Raw genomic sequence first — 23,874 nt, forward strand, 5'->3', positions numbered from 1 at the left:
AAACTGTGAAATTTGCTATTGTCCTACTGCATTTTAATGATACCAAAAGGCTCAGTGTAGTTGGCAAAAGATAAGAATTAGATATCCCCTGGCAAAAAAACAACAACTGTGTTTCAATATTTGTTGCAGCTGAATAGGGAAGATCGGAAATCTCAATCTGAATCCTTTGCATGCCATCAGTCATTGCTTATGACACAAACAAGGCTCCACCAAACCTTTGACTTGTCCCTCTTGGGTGGCCCTACCAGGAGTTAACACTCTTGCTGGCATAGCTCTCAGGGTCGTTGGAACACACAAGCTTTCTTATCATGTCAAGGTACAGTCCCCTGGGAAGGGAATAAAGAGGATACAATAGAACAACAGTTCAATATATTTTCAACATTTCTAAAGAGTAGATTGTGAGTGGATCTAACATGGATGTGCAAGGGGGTGATTAAGGCCATGGGACTCAGGAGACTAGCCTTCAATTTCTGGTCCTGCTAGAAACTCCCTATGGGATCCTAGGCACCACACTTACAGCTTGAGTCTGCCACCCGTTCTCATGTTGAGCAGTATCTTACTCTGCAGGTATCTCCCAGTGAGATCTATAAGACAACTCACAAAGTGAGGTACAATTAAGCATTTAAAGCCCTTTGAGATTACAACCAGTGGGTATGCATATGCACCGTGCCAAAATGCACCTTATTTGCAGATAGGTACTTAATAATTGCAGTTGTATATATTTGACTGAAAGGCAGCTTCTCCCTGAGACCCATATGAAAGCAATACTTTAGCTTTCAAGAGCCTAGCTGAGTGAGAACAATGATTGGGACTGGAGATGTTGGGGTTATTTCAGCTCTCCTTTGCTTCAGATTTACACCAAATGAGTTTGGCAAAGTTATTTATGTAGTACCACTCTGACAGAACAAACTGCAATGTGAATGCTTATGCAATTCAAGGTTCAGTATGTTGCTTACCATATTCTCCATTATGTCAGTGGGACTCCATGAAGGTGCAAGAGTGTGGCTGGATGGATAGGACTGAAGGATCTAGCTCTACATTTTTAATATATTGCTTAGGGTCACTTGTAAAAACAAACAATCTCTCAGCCTCTGCCACATTTTCAATGTTTTATATTACAATCTTTCCAACTCGGATGTAAATTCTGGACAATCACAACATGACTATAAAGTAACCTCTTTATCTAGACTGCTTTAATGTGTGTTATATTAAACAGCACATTTGCTGATAGGAAAAATCTACAAATTTAGGCAAAATTGACACTTTCCCATGGAAAATTTCTATTTAGATTAAATCACATTTTCCAATCAAATGTTGACCAGCTTTATCAGAAAACATATATAATATCACATAGTCCATGAAATCACAGACAATTTCAGTGAATGAAACTAGCCTTTGCCTCTTTCAGTGCAAATCAAGCCAAAATGAACTAACATTTTAAGTCAACAGAAAATGAAAGACTTCATTTTGCTTCAATATATTGATCCAAAATTTAAATGTTGTTTCAATTCTTTTTTGGTTTTGTTTTTTTGTCCATTCTCCCCCCACCTCCTCCTTTTCCCCTTTCTACCGGACAAAGGGGCAGGGAGAGGGAGGAGGAGTGGAATAAAAAACACTTCACTTCTTTTACTGGTTTTTCTCCCACATATATACTTTTCTCTCTCTTTTTTTTCTTTTACTGAATTAGAATGTGTTGAATTTTCTATGGAGTAATAAATTTCCCACATGCTGCTCAACTTTTCGGTTGTGTTAGTTATCTAGAATTTTGTGCCATCTCACCATCTTAGGGCTTGGCTACATGGAGACTAAGTGTGAGGCGAGCCATGGTGTGAATACACAGCGCACTAACCTACCACGCATTAACTGGCTGTGCGGACCCTGCTACCACTCACTAAAGTTCTGTAGTGCACTTTGACATACTGCCATGTGGTAGCTGGGCTTACAGGCCCACTTAGTGTGCAGCAGGCCAATGTGCTGTAGCTTTACACCCGGGCTTTTGTGACTTTTATTTCTGTGTAAAAAAGCTCTCAGACTGTACTGTTTTGTCTCTCCCTTCTTGTTGTCAAGTTCTGTTATTTCTGAAAAGCAATAACTAAAAAGAACTTTGCTTTTTGTTGATAAGAGAAACAAACTGTTGCACTCATAACTTTAACAATTATGAATAGTTTCATTCTGTGCTTAGTCTATTACTCCCACATCCTCCCATTTCTCAGTACAGGGCCCAGGGCTTCCTTTGAAAGTCTATGGAGATTTATGATTTCAATAAGAAGCATCAACATTCATAATTTGCACATCAGCATTAGACAAGAGTAAGAAAACATTCACATTCCCTAATGTAACATGGAAAGCAAATAATTACAACCAGACACAACACTCACTCAGTAACTGCAAAACATGTTACAGAAGAAAAGAAGACTGCCGGGACATATTAAATAAATAACCATACAAGAGATATGGTAAATGACTTAAAATGTGCTATACACAGACTCACAACAGATTTGCAAGGGAATAGTTAAATGTGACTAAAATATAGGAGATTACTTCCACTTTCTTTTCTAGATTGTATCATTGTTTTGTTAATAATTATGTTCCTTGCACTTGGCTTCTTTGTTTCCTTCAAACTGTTTGAAAATGAAGATAAAAAAATAACTGCTTTGTCATATATTTAGCTTTGTAGCTGTAACTTAGATTGGCATTTTGTGGGGAAAAGTCAGTGGGAAAATTGCAGACATGCCAGTGTATCCACTACTTCAAACAAAAATGCTTTTAAACTGAACAGATAATTTATCTCCTCAGAGCTGGACAGCCTTCAATGGTTGAAAAAAGTTTTAATAGTAATATGCTGGGGGTTGGGTGAAACCTTGTTGAAGCTGGTGGGCCTAGCAGCTACTCTCATTCAGGATAAATGTAAAAGGCAAGTAAGCTTTTTTGGAATAGATAGCTAAACAATAGGAGCCACTGTCCAAAACACAGGTCACATGCAAGGCTGGAGTAGATGCTAAGCCATGCAATCTGAAGGGTTTTTCCTGGGGTCTTAATGCAAAGGCTGGTATCATTTGAAGGAGCCGTGTAAAAGTATAAGTAGAAACACTACAGAAAAGGCAGCAAGGAAGCCCCGACAGAAAGCCAGTGTGACCATGAGAAAAAGCTAAGGGAGAGCTTTTCAGCAGAGTTTTCTGCAAGCATTTGAGCTGGCTGGAAAGAGGCTTGATGCTATGAGCAAAGAAACTTTCTCCTACTGTTTGATTCCTACTGTGTTTGGAGAAACAGGACATTATCCACATTTTTATAAATACAAACAACTGACTCATTCATAAATATATTCCCCTAATGGAAACAACCTGCAAACCCCTAAATATTGGCTAACAATTCAGCCAAAAAGGTGTAACAATAGCTTTGAACAGAGGTGCACAAATACTTTACGTTAAAAAAAAGTTTGTGAATCTTTTCTGAATTTTCTTTTAGCTGTGCTCATGCCCTGTCTGTGTCTGCTTTTTGAGATCATTTGCTGTATTGAGTTTCTTTGGCATGAATATTTGCAGTAAAGGCCTGATCCAAAGCCCACTGAAACTAATGGAAAACTGCCATTAAATTAGTGGGCTTTGGATCAGGCTCAATATGAATTTCAAAATTGCATGTGCAAGTTTCTTTTAGATGTACTTTAGATTTACATATGCAAATATTCACACCAGTAGTTCTTTCTTGGTCAACTAGTCAAACGATACCCTGTGAATTGTTTGATCACCAACTGCTAATCAACGGACCTTGAATATCAAATATTTATAGAATCATAGGGTTAGAAGGGACCACAAGGGTCATCTATTCTAACCCTGTGCCAAGATGCAGGATTTGTTGTGGTTCAACCAGCCAAGACAGATGGCTATCCAGCCTACTTTGAAAACCTCCAGTGAAGTAGCTTCTACAATCTCCTGAGGCAGTCTGTTCCATTGTCTACTGTTCTTACAGGTAAGAAGTTTTTCCTGAGATTTACTGTAAATCTGCTATGCTGTAGTTTGAACCCATGGCCTCTCGTCCTGCCCTCTGTGGCAAAAGAGAACAACTTTTCTCCATCTTTTTTATGGCAACTTTTCAAGTATCTGAAAACCACTGTCATATTCCCCCTTAATCTCCTCTTTTCCAAGCTAAACATACCCTGTTCCTTAAGCCTTTGCCCATATGGCTTGCATTCTATCCCTTTGATCATCTTTGTTGCTCACCTCTGGATTCTGTCCAGTTTCTCTGTATCATTTTTGTACGTTGGTGACCAAAACTGAACATAGTGCTGCAGCTGACGGCTAACCAGCGCTGACTTGAGCAGTACCATGACCTCCCATGACTTGCATGCTATGGGAACTAGGTCTTTCTGACACAGGGCCCCTATTTGCTCTTATTATATTCTGATAATCTGGAACATCTGGATACCTGCTGTCTATCTGTTACAATGCTGGAAATGTCTTTCTAGGCAATTTCAAGTTGAAGTTGTCCAGACTCTCTCAGCACTGCATTAGTCAAGTGGTTATCTCCACTGTAGAATTCAAAGGCTGGTACTGAATAGATTATGGCCAAGAGAATCAGAGGACACAGAGAGTATTCTTCTGTAAAATTACAATGCAATTACGATTTAGGGATGACATAATGACATTGGTCAGGCATTTTGAAAGTTACTGTGCTACTTGCAATCCAGCTAATGAGCTAGAGAGTAATACTCAGTGAAAAAACATTGTAACAAATTTAGATTTTTGTAACAAATGTAAGAATTTCATCCCAGAACAAATCATTGGATCATCTGGCCTAGCAGCCTGTTTCCACAGTGGCCAATAATGGATGTTTCAGAGGAGGATTTAAAATCACCTTGATCCCCAGGAATGATGGCTGATATGGACTGAATAAAATGAGAACCAGCCTGAACTTTTGTCCATCCTTCAAAGCAAACCCAGACTTTGTATGACATGGGAGGATAACTCCACAGCTTTCTTGGATACATTGCATATGTGAGCAACCTCAGTTCCTGTGATGAACCATGGGCATCGCTCTCTATTATGCTTTCCAATTACCTCATTTTAGAGTAACAATAACCTTACAGAAATACACTTACATGTATTATTTTTTTAAATACAGCCATGCACTGAGCTCCAAATGACAGTTCCTAACTACAGCTTTCCAATACCACCTTTTAAAACAAGAACTTATCCTTGGAATAAATCCCTAGCTATTATAAGATCCAACTGTTAAATACTCAGATTTTCAGAAATGAACCCTGTGATGCATCACTCTTGGAACTAAAACTGCCAGTTTGTGAGGAAAGGAAAACTAAATAACATCCCTAATGAGACAATGTGAACGACAAAATGTTATGACCTGATTTTAAATTTAAATTACATCAATTGTCATCCTCTCCTTTTTCTAACACCAGGGTTGGGTAGGGCCAAAATGCTGAGCCAATTCATCTTTATTTCATGGCTTTTAAGTACCTACCTAGACAGACAGCCACCTCAAGTCTAGACAGCCCCCTCCTATTTGCTATCTAATGGGAGTACCCAGCTTGCACCACAAAAAGGGTTGGAGTGGGACATGGGATTTGTGACCTTGTTGGTCCCCACTCCCACTTAGGGTACCAAGTGGTTGGGCCTGACAGTACTTAACCTGCCAGCAGAATACGCTAGCAGGAAACCCACTTGCCCCTTTCAACTCCTATATACATAATTCAGCAAAGGAAACAAATTGGTTCAGACCAGTACAAGACACAGAGATTCTACCTCCCCATTTAAAACCCTGATGAACCCCAGTGGTGACTACACTGACAGGCAAAGAGGGAGGATGGTATATTTCACACTTCAGGGGCTAAATAGCAAAACAAACTCAGAGATTAACTTCTAACCACGAAGTATAGCATTTGGAAAGCTGCAGTCTGAAAATGACTCTCTTATCAAATTGCAGTAGTGGATGAGTGGGAGGATTATACAAAGAAAGCAGAATGTAGCAGCTAAAAAAGAAATAAGCAACCTCTGCAATACACCCAAGAAAGCAGGAAAAAATGCATTTTAGAAAAAATTGCCCCAAAACATTACTATCTAAGGAAACCAGTAAAATGAGAAGACAAATAGATACAATCATGTAACTGACATAAAAGATATCAAATAGCTGCATTTGCAGCTGGTAGAGATTATCTATAGTATATAAACTGGTGCCAATACCTTTGATGAAATCTGTTCTCCTTTTAAGCTGCAGTTACAAACAGATGAGGTGGTAACCAGTTATCATTAATCTTCTGTAAGTCATAAATTTAAGTCCAACAGTTCTTCATCAACCCTTTTAAAAGTGCACTTAGTGCATCATCAGGAGCTCTGTAGCTGAAGTATGAACATTTTATATTAATTGAATTATGCTAATCAGCATCAGATTTAACAGAGAAGGATAAATACTGCCCCTCTTTTGGTGAAAGCTATCTGAGTTTGTTTTATTGGCATGTGTGATTCTGATTTATTTATTAATGTGAGTGAATTTTTACTTGCAAGACTATTCATGACAAATAAAAATCTAATACTTAGGAAGGTTTTGAATTGGGTGAAGATTTATGCCAGAAGCATTGCATGGCAATCTTGAAATGTCCACCATGAAACAGAAACAAACACTAGCATAAGAAGAAAACAAGCACTCCCAAAATATTGAGCTGTTAATACTGAATAGTGAAAGGAATACACACAAGTTTGCCATCAGTCCACATGCAGATATTTGTTTGCACAAAATATCATTTGACAATTTCAAATAGTGAACACATTTAAGAATCATGGTCTAATGCAGTCCATTTATTAGTAGGGAAAAGGGTTAAATTTACAATGAACATTTTTTTTCCCTATGACTTAGGTGGAACAGGTCAAAAATAATAAAGGTTTAATAAACTCTTTATTTAAATAGGCAATCAAAGATCAAATGGTTGTGTTGGCATTCTTTAATAGATTTTAAAAGCATTGCCTACACAAGAAATTAGGTCCCTTTTAGATATAAATACGAATATTTATGTATGCCATATTGCCAAGGGAGAAATCTCTTTATGGATTCGTGGGAATGGCCCTTCCTCCTTGCTAAGTGTACGGTCACCATCACCAGTCATGTGAATGGTCAGAAGTCTCCCTGGGACTCCAAATAACATTAACTCCCATTGCAATGTCCATCGGGGGACATATTTTCTACTGGTCTCAGAGCCTCCCAAGAAAAACACTGTCTCCCCCATTGCATGTATTAATTATTTGTTTCATAACTTCTTAATACAATTTCTTTGTATTGATTTAGCACATACCTCTTCAGAAGCAAATCATATTCCTCTTTATTATTATGTTTAAATAATTGTTTTATTTCAGAAATAGTTTTCTGATGCTTATCTCAGTAACATTATTTATTTAAATAGTCACCTCAGAAGTTGTGTTCATTGAGCCTCTGTCTCACCCTACTAGGATCCAACACTTTCTCACTGTGGCCTGCAATCTTTGACTGCCCCACAGCTCTGCTTCTTGTTATGTTGACTGAGTTAAACCCACCCATATCAAGCCTGCCTGACAAATGTACTTCAAATTCCATGGAAATAATGAAGTAAACACAACATGCCAGGAATATCTTATTGACCTTTTCAAGGCTGTGTACTGGTAACAGTTTCCTACCAAATGACTCAAGATACCTGAACCACATCTTGAGGGCACCAAAGGGTCTCCAAATAGTAAAAGATTTAATAGTTCTTAAGGCCCATTTGTAGCTTTGATCTGGGGATGGAGCTGGGCCCATAGGAGGAAGCATCTAGGAAAATAGTCCAGAAAGACTTTAGGTCATTATACAACTAAATGTATGTTTTCCATGTAAAGTACTTTTAGCAGCAGTATTCACCTGGCAGACAGCCTACACTTAGCTCTGAATACTCCTGAGTGCCTTTGGATGGAGGAGTCACAACTGATTCATGCATATTGGCCCTCCCCGCAGCAGGGCAGATCTTTATGGAATAGTGGAATGGGGTAAGTTTATTTTCTGTTTCCTATGCTCCCTCAATGTTAGGTCATATGGTAACTGTGCCATTATATAGAACTCATGAAGAGGTTGCTGCTGTGCCTCTCTATCCATGCAGAGATGATTATAGTGGCAGGTTTTGCTGGTGGTATGAGAAGCCCCTTATTAATATACTCTTGGCTGCAGAGGACTGGCTGATGACTGTTGTATTTCCACTGGAGCTCTGGAATGACCTCACGGATTCCATGACTTTCCACGACCTTTTTGACTACTGCAGCAGCTGGTGCTGGCTCAGGGGCTGCGCAAGCTGGTCAACCCCTGGGCCAGCAGCAGCAGTAGTTTGGGTGCATGGGAGGGGACTCAGGGCTAGGGGCAGGGGATTCAGGGTTCCGGGGGGGCACTTACCTCAGGATGAGGGGCTCCCCGGATCCCACTGGCATGGCTCTGCAGCCCCTAGGTGGAGGAAAGGTCGGGGGCTCCATGCCCTGCCGGCACTTGCAGGCCCCACTCCCACAGGTCCGATTGGCTGGGGTTCCCAGCCCATAGGAGCTGTGCAGCAAGTGCTTGTGGTGCGAACAGCATGCGGAGTACCCTGGCTCCTCCACCACCTCGGAGCTGCAGGGACATGTGGAGCCAGGTAGGGAGCCTCTGCCAGCCCCGCCAACCCTCCCCCACCCCAGCACCAGCAGGTGTCCCATGCCATGTGCCACACCCTCCCCCCGACCAGGAGGGGTCCCGGGCAGTGCAATCCCGGCCCCCAGCACCACCAGGGTCCTGGGCCACCTCACCCAGCATTCACAGTGCCTCCGGCCCATCCTCCCCCAGACCCCCTGTGCCCCCCACCCAAGTTTTAGTTAGAGGTATATAGTAAAAGTTATGGACAGGTCATGGGCTGTGAATTTTTGTTTACTGCCCATGACCTGTCCATGACTTTTACTAAAAATACACGTGAGAAAAACATAACTTAACTCAGGGATGAGCATAAGCCACAGTGACTGTCCCAGGCACTGCCAGGCCACAATTCCAGGGTCATCCTCATCAGGTCCTCTTTCATCTTATAACAGATATGCTAGATTGCTTTCCATAGTCAGCCTGTATCTCTGGAGCACTCTGGCATCTGCAGCTGTTGTGCAGGCTGCAGAGTTAAAGGCATCTTGTCATCTGCATTTCTTACCCCTCTCTCTTTATATCTTTTGAATGAACATGCTCGCTTTACTGTTGTTTACTTGGCTCTCTCTCTTCCCACTCCTCTCTGCTACCACCTCCCCTTTCTTCAACACCCTGTCACTCCCCCTTTCTGGAACCACAACTCACCCAACCCTGCCTCACCCTTTCTCCTCCTCCCAAAATTTGTATGTTTTACCATGCCCTGCATTAGAAAAAAATCCGAATGCTGTGTAGTTCTGTCTTTGTCTCTTCCTCAGATGTGTGTGTGGCTTCCCTGCCCTGTCTCCTGCTTCTTTCAGTGATAGTGGATATTCCTGCAGCCAACAGAGAATGGATACAAGACTACTTTCACTTATACCTCCCTGGCTTACCCTTACTTGATTCATGACTAGTTTGCACACACTTAGCTGGCCTAGGTAATTCTCAAAATACAGTGTGGGTGTGTATACCCATGACCGTGTATACACTTACCCAATTTGAGTGTCCATCCTTCAGCACATACATGCTTTCCATGTGCCCAGCAGCCCCACCTGAAAATCCCACATGCATCCTTAAATAAGCAATAGGAATTTGCTTGCTATACTAAGCATATAAAAATCTCCTTGATGGTTTAAAAGGTATCCAGGTATCAAAACCCAGTAAAAGCTGTAGGCTAACAACTGCCTGAAATCAAATGCCTGACATGTTTCACAGAATGCTTGTCATGTTGTCATTCATTTGCTATAGGTCTCACTCTTACCATGGGGGTTAAATAAATTATTGTGCTGTGACAGCTGGTTTGTGCATTTTGGTGGGTGGGAGAGGGAGAGAGAGAGAGGGAGAGAGAGACTGACTGACTCTTGAGAGAATCAACATAAATAATAAAGGGAGTGGCATTTCAGGCATTTCCCCCACAAAACAGACACATAATCATTCTCATAAAATAATTCATCAGGCATCATTATAGTTAAATACACACAGATGGACAGAAGACATAAAACCATTTTATACAGAATGGTCTAATACACAGGCAGGAAGGAAAGTCTTGTGGTTAAAATAAGCACACATCAAGAGTCAGGAGATCTTGGGCAAGATTTTCAAAGAACATTTGCATTCAAATAGTTAATGTGTGAAAGCAAATCAGTTATAGTCATAGTCACATTCAGATATTTCAAAAGCTGAACTAGACACATGCTGTCTTAAACAGCCGGTGTGAACTACAAGGTCACTTAATGGCTTCATTTTCAAAGGGTGAAAACTTTCTCCCAGTATATCGGCAGAGTTTGCACCAATATTTTTGCATCAGCAAGCATGAATTGCAGGTGCAAATAAGAGCACATGGGTAAGACACTACAGACAGGACAATATTATCAAAATATGCAAATTTCCTATTTGTTTATGTCATTTTTGCCCCCAAAATAGGCATCTGCAAAAATCAACTGCAGGTACAAATCAGGGCACCTCCAACTACCTAACTGCCAGCACAAATTAGGTATTTAGAGTCACATAGGTTGGGATTTTCAAAGAATAAATGTGCCTAAGTCTCACTGAATTTCAAATGGGAGTCAGGCACCTGTAGCTGATTTTTGGCAATGCATATTTTGGAGAATAACATTTCATCAACAAATACATGTTGGGATAATATTTAATCTTTTTTTTTAAATTAGGACCTAAAATTGAACCTATCAGGATTAATTGTAAATGTTACCCAGGATCCTACTGTGCTGCTAATAGCTGTCAGCGAAGCTAGCAGCCCAGTGACTAGCTGGACAAGACTTAGGTCAAAGGGTTAACTGCAGTTGGTGAATTCCAGGTAAGAGCAGAAAGGTCTCAGCCCTCTTCATTGCTCCTTATGCAAAATTAATTTTAATGACTTTCAGGCAGCCAGAAATGCAATCTGCTTTGGGGGTCCATTGCCAGTTTCACCTCAGGAGTGCCAGATAACAAGGGAATGGTAATAAAAGTGAAGCCGGTGTTACTATTCTCTGCTATATATAAATTCTTACAGTAAGGTGACAACAGGTTGCCTTTTCATGGTGTATTCATTGTTTACAAGGCTGAGCAGTATCACTGGGCAATCCCCTTTCCAGAGAACAACAATTTTGTGCTTGGAAACTTCATTCTTTTCTTATATTTTATTTTTTTAAAAATAATTAAGTGTGGTTATGCTGCCCATCTCGTTAGAAAAAAGAAAATCTCCATCAAGAGCCAGAGTCTGCCACTATTACTCACACTGAGTAGTACCTTAAGTAGCCCCTTGGAAATCAACAGGGTTGCTTGTTTGAGTGACTGCTTCCCTGTATAAAGAAAGGGTTCACAATCTGACACTCTATATGTAAGAAATGCAGTGATAAAAACCTGAAACTGGAGCTGTACCAACCTGGTATTTGTGTATTACAAAGCTTCTTATGGCCAAAATGTTCAAACGTGGGAGCCTGTTCATCTAAGGGTTTTTTTGTAGCACCCACTCCCACCACTCGGATACTATAGTGATGAGTAAGGTATAATAATCTATATAGAGTAGAATTGTAAGAGTGTGAGTCCCCTGCTCGCATATACATACTCATGCCAATTCTCATTGAACTAGCATGAACATAAATAGCAGTGTAGCTGCAATAGCAAGGCTAGCAGCAGTGGCAGCCTGGCTTAGCCATGCCAGATATGTACCCATGGGGTTCAAGCAGGTTTGTACTCAGCACAGTTAAGCTGGCCTGTGCCTCTGCCACCACTACCTATATTATGGCAGCTAAACTACTATATATATACTGGTGATAGCATGGAGTATGTTACCTAATCAGAGGAAGTCATACCCCTAGCTCATGGCCTTAGACACCTAAATGAAAATAGTCTGAATGTTAATATTCCTGAGCACCTTCAGGTCACCTCCATTTAGGTACCTAAATGAAGACAAAAACAATGAGGAGTCCTTGTGGCACCTTAAAGGCTAACAAATTTATTTGAGCATAAGCTTTCCTGAGCTAAAACCCAAGTTTATGCCCAAATAAATTGGTTAGTCTTTAAGGTGCCACAAGGACTCCTCGCTGTTTTTGCTGATACAGATTAACACGGCTATCACTCTAAATTAAGACAGACACTGAATCTTGAAAACTTTGGATATATACTACCAAAAGAAAAGCTAATCTCCTCATCTAGCCACTCAGAATTCCCTAAACTCTATACTGTTAGAAAGATGAGCCTGAGAAGTGTGTGGAATGCTAGTGGCTCATGAATTGCTTAGAAGACCTTTTGTTACTCTTGTAAGAGCAAATCTGGAGTCATTAGAGCATGGTGCTTTTAAGAATTAAGGTTACTAAACAGATTCAGTTATAATTTTTTTTAATGGTCATAATTTTCTAAAACCTTCACCCTTTGAACTGAAAATGTGCATGGTTGATCTGTGCCTTGAGATTAAATTTTTGGAACATTAAAGCAAAATCATTTCAGCTATTTGAGTTTGGCAAGTTAAAAAAATTCACATTTCCTATTAAAATAGTCAAATTATATTCTTTTTTAGACCAGGCTACACCAAAAAATAATTAAGTTTGAAAATTGTCTTGGAGAGCTCATTCAGCTCCAGTGCCTTTGTTGGATCAAAAAACTATTTTTTACAAAGATATATGACCTTTTGAAAATTGTATAATTGGTGTCTGTAGAAAAAAGTCCTTAAACATACATACATTGTGCATGAATGCACAGCTAGCTGATAGCCTACTTGTAAATTGCATACATCAAATAGCTGTATAGCAAGGAATGGTAAAGAGGAGAGTTTGGCCCCACAAAGGTAAAGCTCTGATTTCGTGTGTCCTCTCAAGGCCCAAAACAAACAAATTGAAACTTACATATTTTTGATTTAAGGTTTGGGAAGGCTAAAAAGATGTGGTGGTTGGGGAGAGGGGAGAAGAACAAGCAGTGGGTTGGTGAGGTGTGCAGAGGAAATAAATTTGTGAAGGATGTATGAAATAGGTAGGGAGTGAAGACTGGTGAAGTCTGGGTGGAAGATGGCAAATGAGCCAGACTGGTGAAAACTGGCAAGGAGAGATAGGTTAATGCATGCTGGGTGAGGAAAGCAGGGAACAAAATCAGTGATGGCAGAGTCAGGCAAACAGAGGAGAAAGGTCAGTGAAGAGATACATTAAACAAAGCAAACAGGAGCAAAGCAAATGTAAACAGAAGGAAATCTTAGTTTTGCTTCACACTCCCTTTTAGGCCTGGTATATAGGAGCAAACTGTCTTAGCAGTTAAAACTAGAAACACACTGTACATGGCAGTACAAAAAAGCTACGACCATGTAGCACAATCCAGCTGACCTACAGCCATCACACAATGCACTCTCAGTATCTTATCTATTTTCATTTTTTTAAACAGAAGTATGTTAGTCTGAAAGGTGGGGGCAGAAAGGGGAGGAGAACAAAAGAAAGACACCTAATTTGTGTGGATAAAAAAAACCTAGAGAAACAAAGAAGTTTTTTTGTAGAATTACTATAAGAATGAGGCAAATCATAATTATTAGAAAACAATGATTGTTCTTAAAAAGGTATGCCTCAAAGTTAAGCTTTTCAGTGGGAAATTGGCATTTAAGTTCCTTGACCAGAAGGGGCAAACTACGGCCTGTGGGCCACATCCTGCCTGACCCCTGAGCTTCTGGCCAGTGAGGCTAGCCCCTAGATCCACCCATGCTGTCCATTCCCCTGCAGCCACGCTGCCGCACAGGGAGCACTCTGGCCCACCGTTCCTGCTGGGCTGCACAGCTTGCACCCGCTCACCTCCCAGACTTTCCAATAAGCCATTCCTGCTGCTCTGAGCAGCATGGTAAGGGGTGGGGAGGAGTGGGGTTAGATAAGGAGTAGGGGTTCTGGTGGACAATCAAGGGACAGGAAGCGATTGCACAGGGGGTGGGGTCCCAGGGGGCGATCAGGGGACAGGAAGCAGGAGGCAGTTGGATGGGATGGAGGTTCTGGGGGGTGGTTGTCAGGGGACAGGGAATGGGGGGGTTGGATAGGCATGGGAGTCCCAGGGGGCTGTCAGGGGATGGGAGTGTGGATAGGGGTAAGGAAGTCAGGGAAGAGGGAGCAGCGGGGAGGGGTTGAATAGGGGGTGGTCCTGGGAGAGGGCGGTCAGTGGGCAAGGAGCAGGGGGGATGGATGGGTTGAGAGGTCTAAGGGGGGGCAGTCAGGGAGCGGGAAGTAGACAGATAGGGGGCAGGGGCCAGGCTGTTTGGAGAGGCACAGCCTTCTCTACCCGGCCCTCCATATCATTTTGCAACCCCGATGTGGGTCTCAGGCCAAAAAGTTTGCCACCCCTGTCCTAAACTCTTTCGAATGTCTCAGCTTAATGCCAGGAGACCATGCTAGAACACTGATGCTTGTAAGTAATTCCATCATGAGTGTAAAGGTGTGAAAAACGTCTGCTCTTTGATTTTGTGCAGTTTTGCCAGGAACATTTTGCAAAGGATTTGCAGGGAGAAATATTTCCACGTTTCCTCAAATGTCTAGAATTTGACATCATTTCAACTTGTGTTACCATCTAAAAGGTGTGGAAATTACAAGTCTGAAAAAACAAAGAAATTTTAGCAAAACTGTCTTTTACTTGTAGCAAAATCATTTGAAATGTAAACATTAAAACATGAGTCCCCTTCCCCCTTCTGGGGTGTGTGTCTTTATTTCAAAAGCCATGAAAAAAGCCCCAAATGTGTCAGGTTTACTGTGTGAAACTTCAGGCTTGGTCTGAAAGAAGACTCAAAGAGCTTGGCTTGTTTAGCCTAACGAAAAGAAGGCTCAGGGGAGATACGATTGTTCTCTATAAATGCATCAGAGGGATTAATATCGGGGAGGGAGAGGAATTATTTAAGCTTAGTACCAATGTGGACACAAGAACAAATGGATATAAACTGGACACTAGGAAGTTTAGACTTGAAATTAGATGAAGGTTTCTAACCATTAGAGGAGTGAAGTTCTGGAACAGCCTTCCAAGGGGAGTAGTGGGGGCAAAAGACATATCTGGCTTTAAGACTAAGCTTGATAAGTTTATGGAAGGGATGGTATGATGGGATAGCTTAATTTTGGCAATTGATCTTTGATTATCAGCAGGTAAGTATGCCCAGTGGTCTGTGATGGGATGTTAGATGGGTTGGGATCTGAGTTACTATAGAGAATTCTTTCCTGGGTGCTGGCTGGTGAGTCTTGCCCACATGCTCAGGGTTTAACTGATTGCCATATTTGGGGTCAGGAAGGAATTTTCCTCTAGGGCAGATTGGCAGAGGTCCTGGAGGTTTTTCGCTTTCCTCTGCAGCGTGGGGCATGGGTCACTTGCTGGAGGATTCTCTGCATCTTGAGGTCTTCAAACCACAATAACTCAAACATAGGTTAAGGGTTTGTTATAGAAGTGGACGGGTGAGATTCTGTGACCTGCATTTTGCAGGAGGTCAGACTAGATGATGATAATGGTCCCTTCTGACCTTAAAGTCTATGAGTCTATGGGTCTGCTCATACTGAAATCAATGGCAAAACTGCTAATGATTTAAATGGAATGAAGATTATTATTAAATAATAAAGCTATCTCTTTATAGTGTACTTCAGAGTTAGCATGTGGTATATTTGAGGAAGGCTATAACTAGGATTATTGTTTACTTGTTAGTAGTGATCAGTGTAGTATGGTTTCCTTGGGGTAGGCCTGTTGTAGATTCTAAAACACAATAGTCATAGGAGACCTGTTCCATTAACCATTGAAGTAAGTAGAAACGCTCCCACTGAACTCAGTGAGCTTTGTACTGGTCTACAGTGCAAAAGGAACTGCTGACTTCCTCAATCCTGTCAGTCACAACAAGGAAAATCTAGTGAGCCATTACATAATCTGTTTTAAAGTGTTAGCCCAGGATTGTCATAATCTGAACACTTCTGCAACTACTTCTCTGACTAATGCAAGTAAACACATTGACCTGAGTCATATAATTCAGGAACCAAACTCCTGATTAAGTATTCCTTCTAGGCTCAGTTATGTCACTTTAGCACAGCATAGCACTGGGGATGGTGAGGAGCTGCTTTGCTCTAAGGCATCTTGGGAAGAATTAAATCTCAGGAAGGCAGAATTTTTCCTGGAGCTTCAAGTCAAGCCAGAAGCAAATCCAAGCTGTGACAGTCCCTCAGGGTGCAGCACTCTCCCATTAACAGCCATCCTCCTCCACTGACCTGGGGCCACTGGTTTCTCCTCCTCTTGAATGTCTTATGACACACTGGGAATCCAGAGGGAGCAGTCTTTGTGCTCCAAGGAGTGAAAGGAAAGCAATTTGGCCTGGCTTTATTTATTTATTTATTTAATTAATTTATTTATTTTAGTTGTGCCTTTTTCATTATTTTCTCTCAGACTACAAAGACAAGGGGATTGATAGATATCCTCCTGAAGGCAACATGCCAACCAATAGCTAGGCAAATGTTTCCAGTCTGATATGATCTGCTATACCTGACCCCAGGACAACTTCTATCCTTCAGTCTGATATCATGAGGCATCTGTAGGTAAAAGAAGGACTTGTTTCCTGATTTGAAGACTCAAAAGACAGTGATATGGGATCAGGTGATGTCATGGATACAGCTAATAGAGATGAAACAGCTGCATCATCTTAGAATAATAAGAATGGCCATATGGCGTCAGATAATGATCCATCTAGCCTAGTATCCTCTCTTCTGACAGTGGCCAGTGCCAGATGCTTCAGAGGGAATGAACAGAACAGGGCAATTATCAAGTGATCCATCCCATTATCCAGTCCTAGCAAGTGGCAGCAAAGACTTAGGGACACCCAGAGCATGGGAGTCCATCCCTGACCATCTCGGCCAATAATCATTGATGGACCTATCCTTCATGAACTTATCTAATTCTTTTTTAAAATCCAGCTTTAGTTTTGGCCTTCACAACATCCCTTGGCAACACGTTCCACAGGTTGACTGTGCATTGTGTGAAGAAGTACTTCCTTATGTTTGTTTTAAACCTGCTGACTATTAACAAAAGAACTAGGGGTCATGTGGTGACACTGTTATTTATCCTTTCATGTATTCACTTTCTCTACAGCATTCATGATTTTATAGACCTCTATCATTACTCGCCCTCTCCCATTCTGCTCATCTTCCTAAACAGGATCTCCTGGTGGAGGGCATACTGAACCTGTACATAAGGCTAGCATTGGAGTAGCTCAATGGAATATTTGCTTAGTAGCCTATCTCATCTAATATTTATGTTCCGGAAAGGGTTTACCTTGAAGGAAAGAATTACTACCAGCAAAGTCTGCAGGACATTCCATTGAGGTGAAAGGCTCACTGAAACTCACAACATGTAGATTTAAGTATGCAGGCCAATCCACTAGCAGTTGTATGAATTCTCTGTAACTTGATGTATTTAAACCATGATATGAGGACTTCAATAACTCAGCCAGAGGTTAGGGTCTATTTCAGGAGCAGGTGGGTGACATCTGTGTACTGCAATGTGCAGGAGGTCAGACTAGATGATTATGATGGCCCTGTCTGACCTTAAAGTCCAAGTGTATGACTTAAACCTATTTTTGGCCTCCCGACAGTGCAGACAAAAGCACTGCAACTGTCAGCACCTGGAGTGCTTGTTGTGATGAGAATAATTCCAGAGAGTAAATGAGAGAGACATGAATATCGAGCACAGGAAGGACTTGCTAGGGATGGCCCTACAGGAATAAGACTACACAAAAATGAAGTAAACAGCTAAGTTGGAGAGGAGAGGAAAAGGGAGGAGCAGATCTCAAAAGGGCACCAGAGGATATTACAAAATGTACATTAAACATTTCCAGTATCTTGAACTTGAGTGTAAGCACTTGAATTATAAGGGGCATGTGCAGTTGCACAATTAACTGTTGCTTAAATGTGAATTAGCAACTGCATATTAAATTGTTCATTTGTTTCTATTAAGTATTCCTGATTCAGAAACACTGTTGTGCTCTTTTTATTGTAAGAATCACTATAAAATGAAGACTTCTAGACATGTCCATGAAATGCATGTGGTAATTTTTTCCACTACTCTTCTAGATTAAATTGGTTTGATTTTCATTGCACACCCAGGTAATTTGCTGGAGACATCATGTGCATTTAAGAAGACTATGAATCTGTTCTCTTGTCTTTCCATTACCTAGGAGAGAAAGAACAAGTATAGCACTTGGTTAAACGTAGACTGTTCCCATTCTTTTTTTACTAGGTGATGCACATTTACCCAAACTCTACATACCTGTTTTTCTTGTCAGGCAGCTTCTGTATAGGACCCAGCCTGTATATTTTGAGTCCAAAATTACACTATCAGCATATTCTTTAAATTCTCTGAATCTGAGATTCCACATTTCTGAAATGGGGATATTAATGTATACCTGATAGGGGTCTTGAAGAATAACTAACTAGTGTTTGCACAGTTCTTTCAAAATGCTAAATTCAATTATATAGGGAGTTTTTATTGATTTGTACATGTATCAAAACTTCAGTACACACACAACTTTTTCAAGCATGTTTGCCTCAGTGGTGTTTGTTTCATTTGTGTTTACTTGACATGAATATTATACCAAATAACTTATTAGGAGGAAGGTTTGCAAAAACAGTAAATTGTATTACTAGTACAGATTAACAACAGAAAGCATTTTTAATTCAAAATTCACATTGTACTATGAACCGGAAAGCCAGCTCATCCAATCAAGGAACATATTACCATCATGTAGCCTATGAATCGATTCCAAGTCATCTAACACCTCATGAATATTAAAATGATCTTCAACGACTACCTCTTTTGTATCAAATCTTTGCTTCCAAACACGCTATAGACCAAGAATTATTCAGTGAATAATTTTGAATAATGGATACATTATTCAATTTTAAGAAATTTTAAGAAAATTGTGAACAGGAAAAAATAAATATTTCCAAATAAGTGATTTGCCATAAATAATTTATTCACCTCTAGTCAAAAGTGCATAGCATGAAGGAGAGAGAAGAAAGACCATCTCAAAGTAGTAATTATTATAGTTATATTAATCAAAGGAGCCATGTGCGACAAGTATGCAAAATAAACTTTACTGGAAATCCACACACTTATTTGTACTCAAAAGAAGGGCAGGAATGCTAGATCTTGATTTCAAGGAGAGTTCTTTATTTCTGGTCATCCCGCTGATTGATGGTTTGAAAGTGAGAACTATGTACAACTAATATTTTCTCACTTTCCAGCAGTATGGTTTAATTCATGTGGTAGGCTCTATATTTCTTCATGCCCTGCAGAGGTCTATAACATTCAACAATCAGATTAATCAAAATATGTGGTTCTCAGTGTTCAGATATTCTTTAGAAAGAATGCAATAGAAAAATATTGTGTTGAAGGAGGAAATCATTGGAATTTTCAATAAATACAAGCCAAATAACCATTATAGGAAATGAAACCACATTCAGATTTTACAGTTCTTCCATAGCAACTTGTCTGTGTGTTATTTTTAATGCTGATACACTACTTCAAAGTAAATCTTTAGTTAATGTAATATTCCAGGTGAGAATCATGATGCTAAATGTGTATAAGTTATGAACAACAGGCTATCTAGGAATAGCTACTTCACAGGTCTGTAGGCTTTCCTTTTCATCTAGCATGTCTTGCAAAGGAAGGAAAGGGGGAAGGAAGGAACTGCCCACTTTTTCTAATTTCCTTTCAATTCTCCTGGGAAGGAAACACTATGACATCAGGTTTTACTAGCTCTTCAAAAAGTTTGTTTTCATCTTTTTAACAATAGTGTGACCTGCTGGAAAACCAGGGAGATTTCCTTGTTTTATTTTCAAAAAGCAGTCAGCTAGGCCTCAGTTCAGCAAAATATTTAAGGCTGTGGTTAATGCCATCGGTAGGAAGGGATTGGTAGGTCAGAGCCCTAACGATCAAACTCTAAAGACTAAGTATCTGAAATCAATATAAGTTAAAATATAGAACAACATGTATTTCCTTAAAATTGGGAGACAATTACTCAGAACTATTTTAGGTGCAGCATTTAGAAAGTTTAGAGCTGAAGAGAAGTGAACTGAAGCCTTCACCTTAAAAAAAAAAAAAGAGAGAGATTTTGTAAATGGGAGTCACTGTCAAATTCAGTGCCTGGATAAATGAAGTCAAATTCTCATGCTTTGAGGAGAAAAAATATGGTATAAAGTGTATTAAAATGTGGGAGGAGCAGAAAAACACTAAACAGAGACTTTTTTCTTTCAAAGAGAACTGCAGGAGAAGTGAACAGGAAGAATCATGGGACAAGAGAAGCCCCAACAAAATTAATACTGGATTTGGCTAGGTGGAGTATGGAGAGATATGTGATAGTGAATAGTTCACATGTTTCAAAACAAACTAATGAACCTTCTCCCCTACCCCACGTTTGGGTATATATTTTCCCTACTTTATCTTAAATACAGTATCATCAGACATAAAAAGGTGTATTGCAGCAGCAGCTAGATGACTGAACGCCCTGCAAGCAAAATCTAAGAATGGCATATTCTGACACATGCTGCCTTGAATCCCCACTGAAGGCAGATAAGTAAGAACTACCACAAGTCATGACCATGAAGGAAGTGGAAAGGCAGCGTTTACATGCAAAAAACAAAAAATGATCAACATGGAACTCCAATCAGCATCAGGATAGTTATTACTAGTACAATGGCAGTTGGAAAAAGGCCAGATATGTTAAGGGCAGCAGAAGTACAGCACAAAAGAGTCAGATTGTGAAGGGGAACTTGGAGAGTAATGCCCAGGGTTCCTCACTGCCTTCATGCCATGCCTCAGTCATGAATAACTATGCATATATGAATAATATGCAGCAATTGTTAAGAAGACACACAAGACAGAGCCCATGACCTAGAAAATAGCAGGAATATTTCAGATTCTGTGATGTGCATAACCATTCATACATTTTTACTTTAGAAAGAAGATTACTGTTCTTATATATTGCACCCCTGTCTTAAAAACAATTTTTTCTAATCCTTATAATTCCTTGCTCATTTCCATATTCCATACAGCCATAAAGAGAGAGGGGGAGTCATCCCACCATCATCTTGTTAAAGCGGAGAGTTTCTTCTACATGTTTACGGAAGGAGGTTGTCATTCAGAAAATATTTGGGTAAGAGTTATCCTAGAAAACACTGTTCAACACCCTATAGCTATTTTGGCCAACAACAGTCTGAGAGGAAACTTCCACTGCCAGCAATAATTCAGCCATTCCAAAAGACAACAGATTAGGAAAACCAAGTATCAGGACTCAGTCGGATACCACTTCTGCATTCCATTACATCCTGCAGAGCCTTTTAAATTCCCAAAGGCAGACGTAAACTGATCATTTTCTGAAAGGCTTCTATATGTCAGTGGCTTGACTTTGGGGAATTAATTGCACCAAATTGACATCTTAATATACACCTCTACCTCGACGTAACGGGACCCGCTATAACACAAATTTGGATATAACGTGGTAAAGCAGTACTCCAGGGGGGGCAGGGCTGTGCACTCTGGTGGATCAAAGCAAATTCAACATAACGCGATTTCACCTATAACACAGTAAGATTTTTTGGCTTCCAAGGACAGCATTATATTGAGGTAGAGGTGTACTACCTGAGAACCAAAGCAACTGTCATCCTAAAGAGCCTCTGACCCAGCACCATCCCATTTAAACTTAATACAGATAAGAACCTCAATGCTATCTGAGCCCAGACAATCTCTAATAGGAATGATTTATTTACATTGTTTAATGATTTACTCTTTTAAATACTGAAGTCTTTGAAGAAATTTGTGAGCTAGGACTAACACATATTTTTTTTTATGTGAATTGAGCTTAAACTGAGGAGGAGTATGAGCTACTCAATCCCATTTTCAAAGTTGTTGGGAAAGGCTTGGGTTGTCTCCCACAAAAACAAGTTGGCATGGACATGGAATACTTCGTTTCAGGTGGAACCTGAAGGAATGGATTACCTGGTGATGTGGTCTCTTTTCATAGCAGTATTAACAACTAACTCAATTATTTCCACCAAATGTGCAGTTCTGTCTCTCTCTCTCATTTATCTTGACATTAAACTGCATTCACACTGATGAAAAAGGCTAATATAAATATTAATAAGAGTACCTCCATAACAGAGCATGGCCTTTAAAGCAAGAAATAGGCACTTCACTTGGAAAGCCATATAGTCCCTAGTTAATATTCATGGTAATTTATCAGTCTAAGCTGCTTATATGTCCCCCTTAACTGTAATATCAGCAAGCCTCAATCATTAATGTTTTTAGCCTTACAACACACCAATGAAGTAGGGAAGTGCTATTGCCATCATTACCAAATGGGGGAACACAAGCAGAGAGAGACTATCTGACTTCCCCAATGCTCCACAGGAAGTCTATGGCAAAATAAGAAAATGAAGCTGGGTCTTCAGAGTTCCTGACCAGCACTCTATTTCCTTTCCTTCTAATTTAGGTCTTGAGACTGGAACTGCTCTTCACTTGGAACTCCCATCAAAGTCACTGAGAATTCTTTGTGCAGAAGGACTGCAGGAGTTGGCCCTTAAAATTATAGTCCCAGGTTCAGGGCTGTGCCCTCTCAGGAGGTGTGGCACATACAGCACAGCCCAAGCATGGGTTACTGTGTTTACATCTTCTGTATTTATTGGCTGGTATCCTGTATTGAATTAAATGCAAGGTGGATTTGAGTCCATTTACTTCCAGGGTGCCTAGAGCTGTGGTATAGATGTCTTTCTACATCCAAATCAACAAATGGTGTACAGAAGATAACTCTAGCTCTAAATTAGCTTCATGGGGCTCCACTACTGTTCCCAAGAATACAACAGGAATATAGAGAATTACAAAGGAAGAATTAAATAGAGGGTAAATAAAGTCTATCCATTTTGTTCATAACAGGGGCATGCGTATCGGACTGTTTTGTTCAAGAAAAAGATGAGATGAATATTTCTAAATTTTAGTTATATGTTTTTACAGCATCTATGTAAATGTCTTAGAATGTGTTAGATTTATTTGGTCTGGGCAAAAATGAAAATTATTAAAGTTGTTAGGGCTGCACCCCAGATTGCTTTGTCTAGTTTAGATACCTGTAGTGCTTGGTTCAACTCATTACTACAATGATAAATATGTTTAATTCAATTCAGGTTGGGGACACTTGGGGCCATATTAGCTGGTGTAAATCAGCACAGCTGTATTATATTTTTAAAACGTCATTTTTCACATAACAATCTTAAAATGTAAATGTTATATGTTATGCTATGTGTATAGATCTCTTTCCGGGTTTGGGGGAGACAGTGAGAAAACCCTTTAACAAAGTAAGGGAGTAATAGGGGAAGTGTCTGCCCTTGCTGCAAGTTTTACAGAGAAATCTTGTGTCATGAAGAAACAGCTGTTTCAACTACTGACTATTTCCCTTTTGAAAAAGGAAAGCACATAAGGCAGCAGAGAATTTAGGAAATCTCTTGCTTTAGGACTTGAATTGAAAAAGGAGCAGACTTTCCTCGAGACTATGTCAGACGTAGAAAGACTGCCATTTCAAAGCCCTATTTAACACTTACAGACTGTTTTTACTCTAGCTAAAGAAAGTAATTTATTTTGTGTTGGATTTTGTCCTTAGGAGATTGGTATTAGCCTGTAACAAATAGGCAGTAAATACTGACCACTCAATTCCAGAGGGGGAAGGCTAGTAGATTAGTTGTGACATCAAATACAGACAGTGATGAATTAGCAAAAGCCACC

This window comes from Chelonoidis abingdonii, chromosome 5 (genome assembly GCF_003597395.2).
Source record: "Chelonoidis abingdonii isolate Lonesome George chromosome 5, CheloAbing_2.0, whole genome shotgun sequence".
Taxonomy (NCBI): domain Eukaryota; kingdom Metazoa; phylum Chordata; order Testudines; family Testudinidae; genus Chelonoidis; species Chelonoidis abingdonii.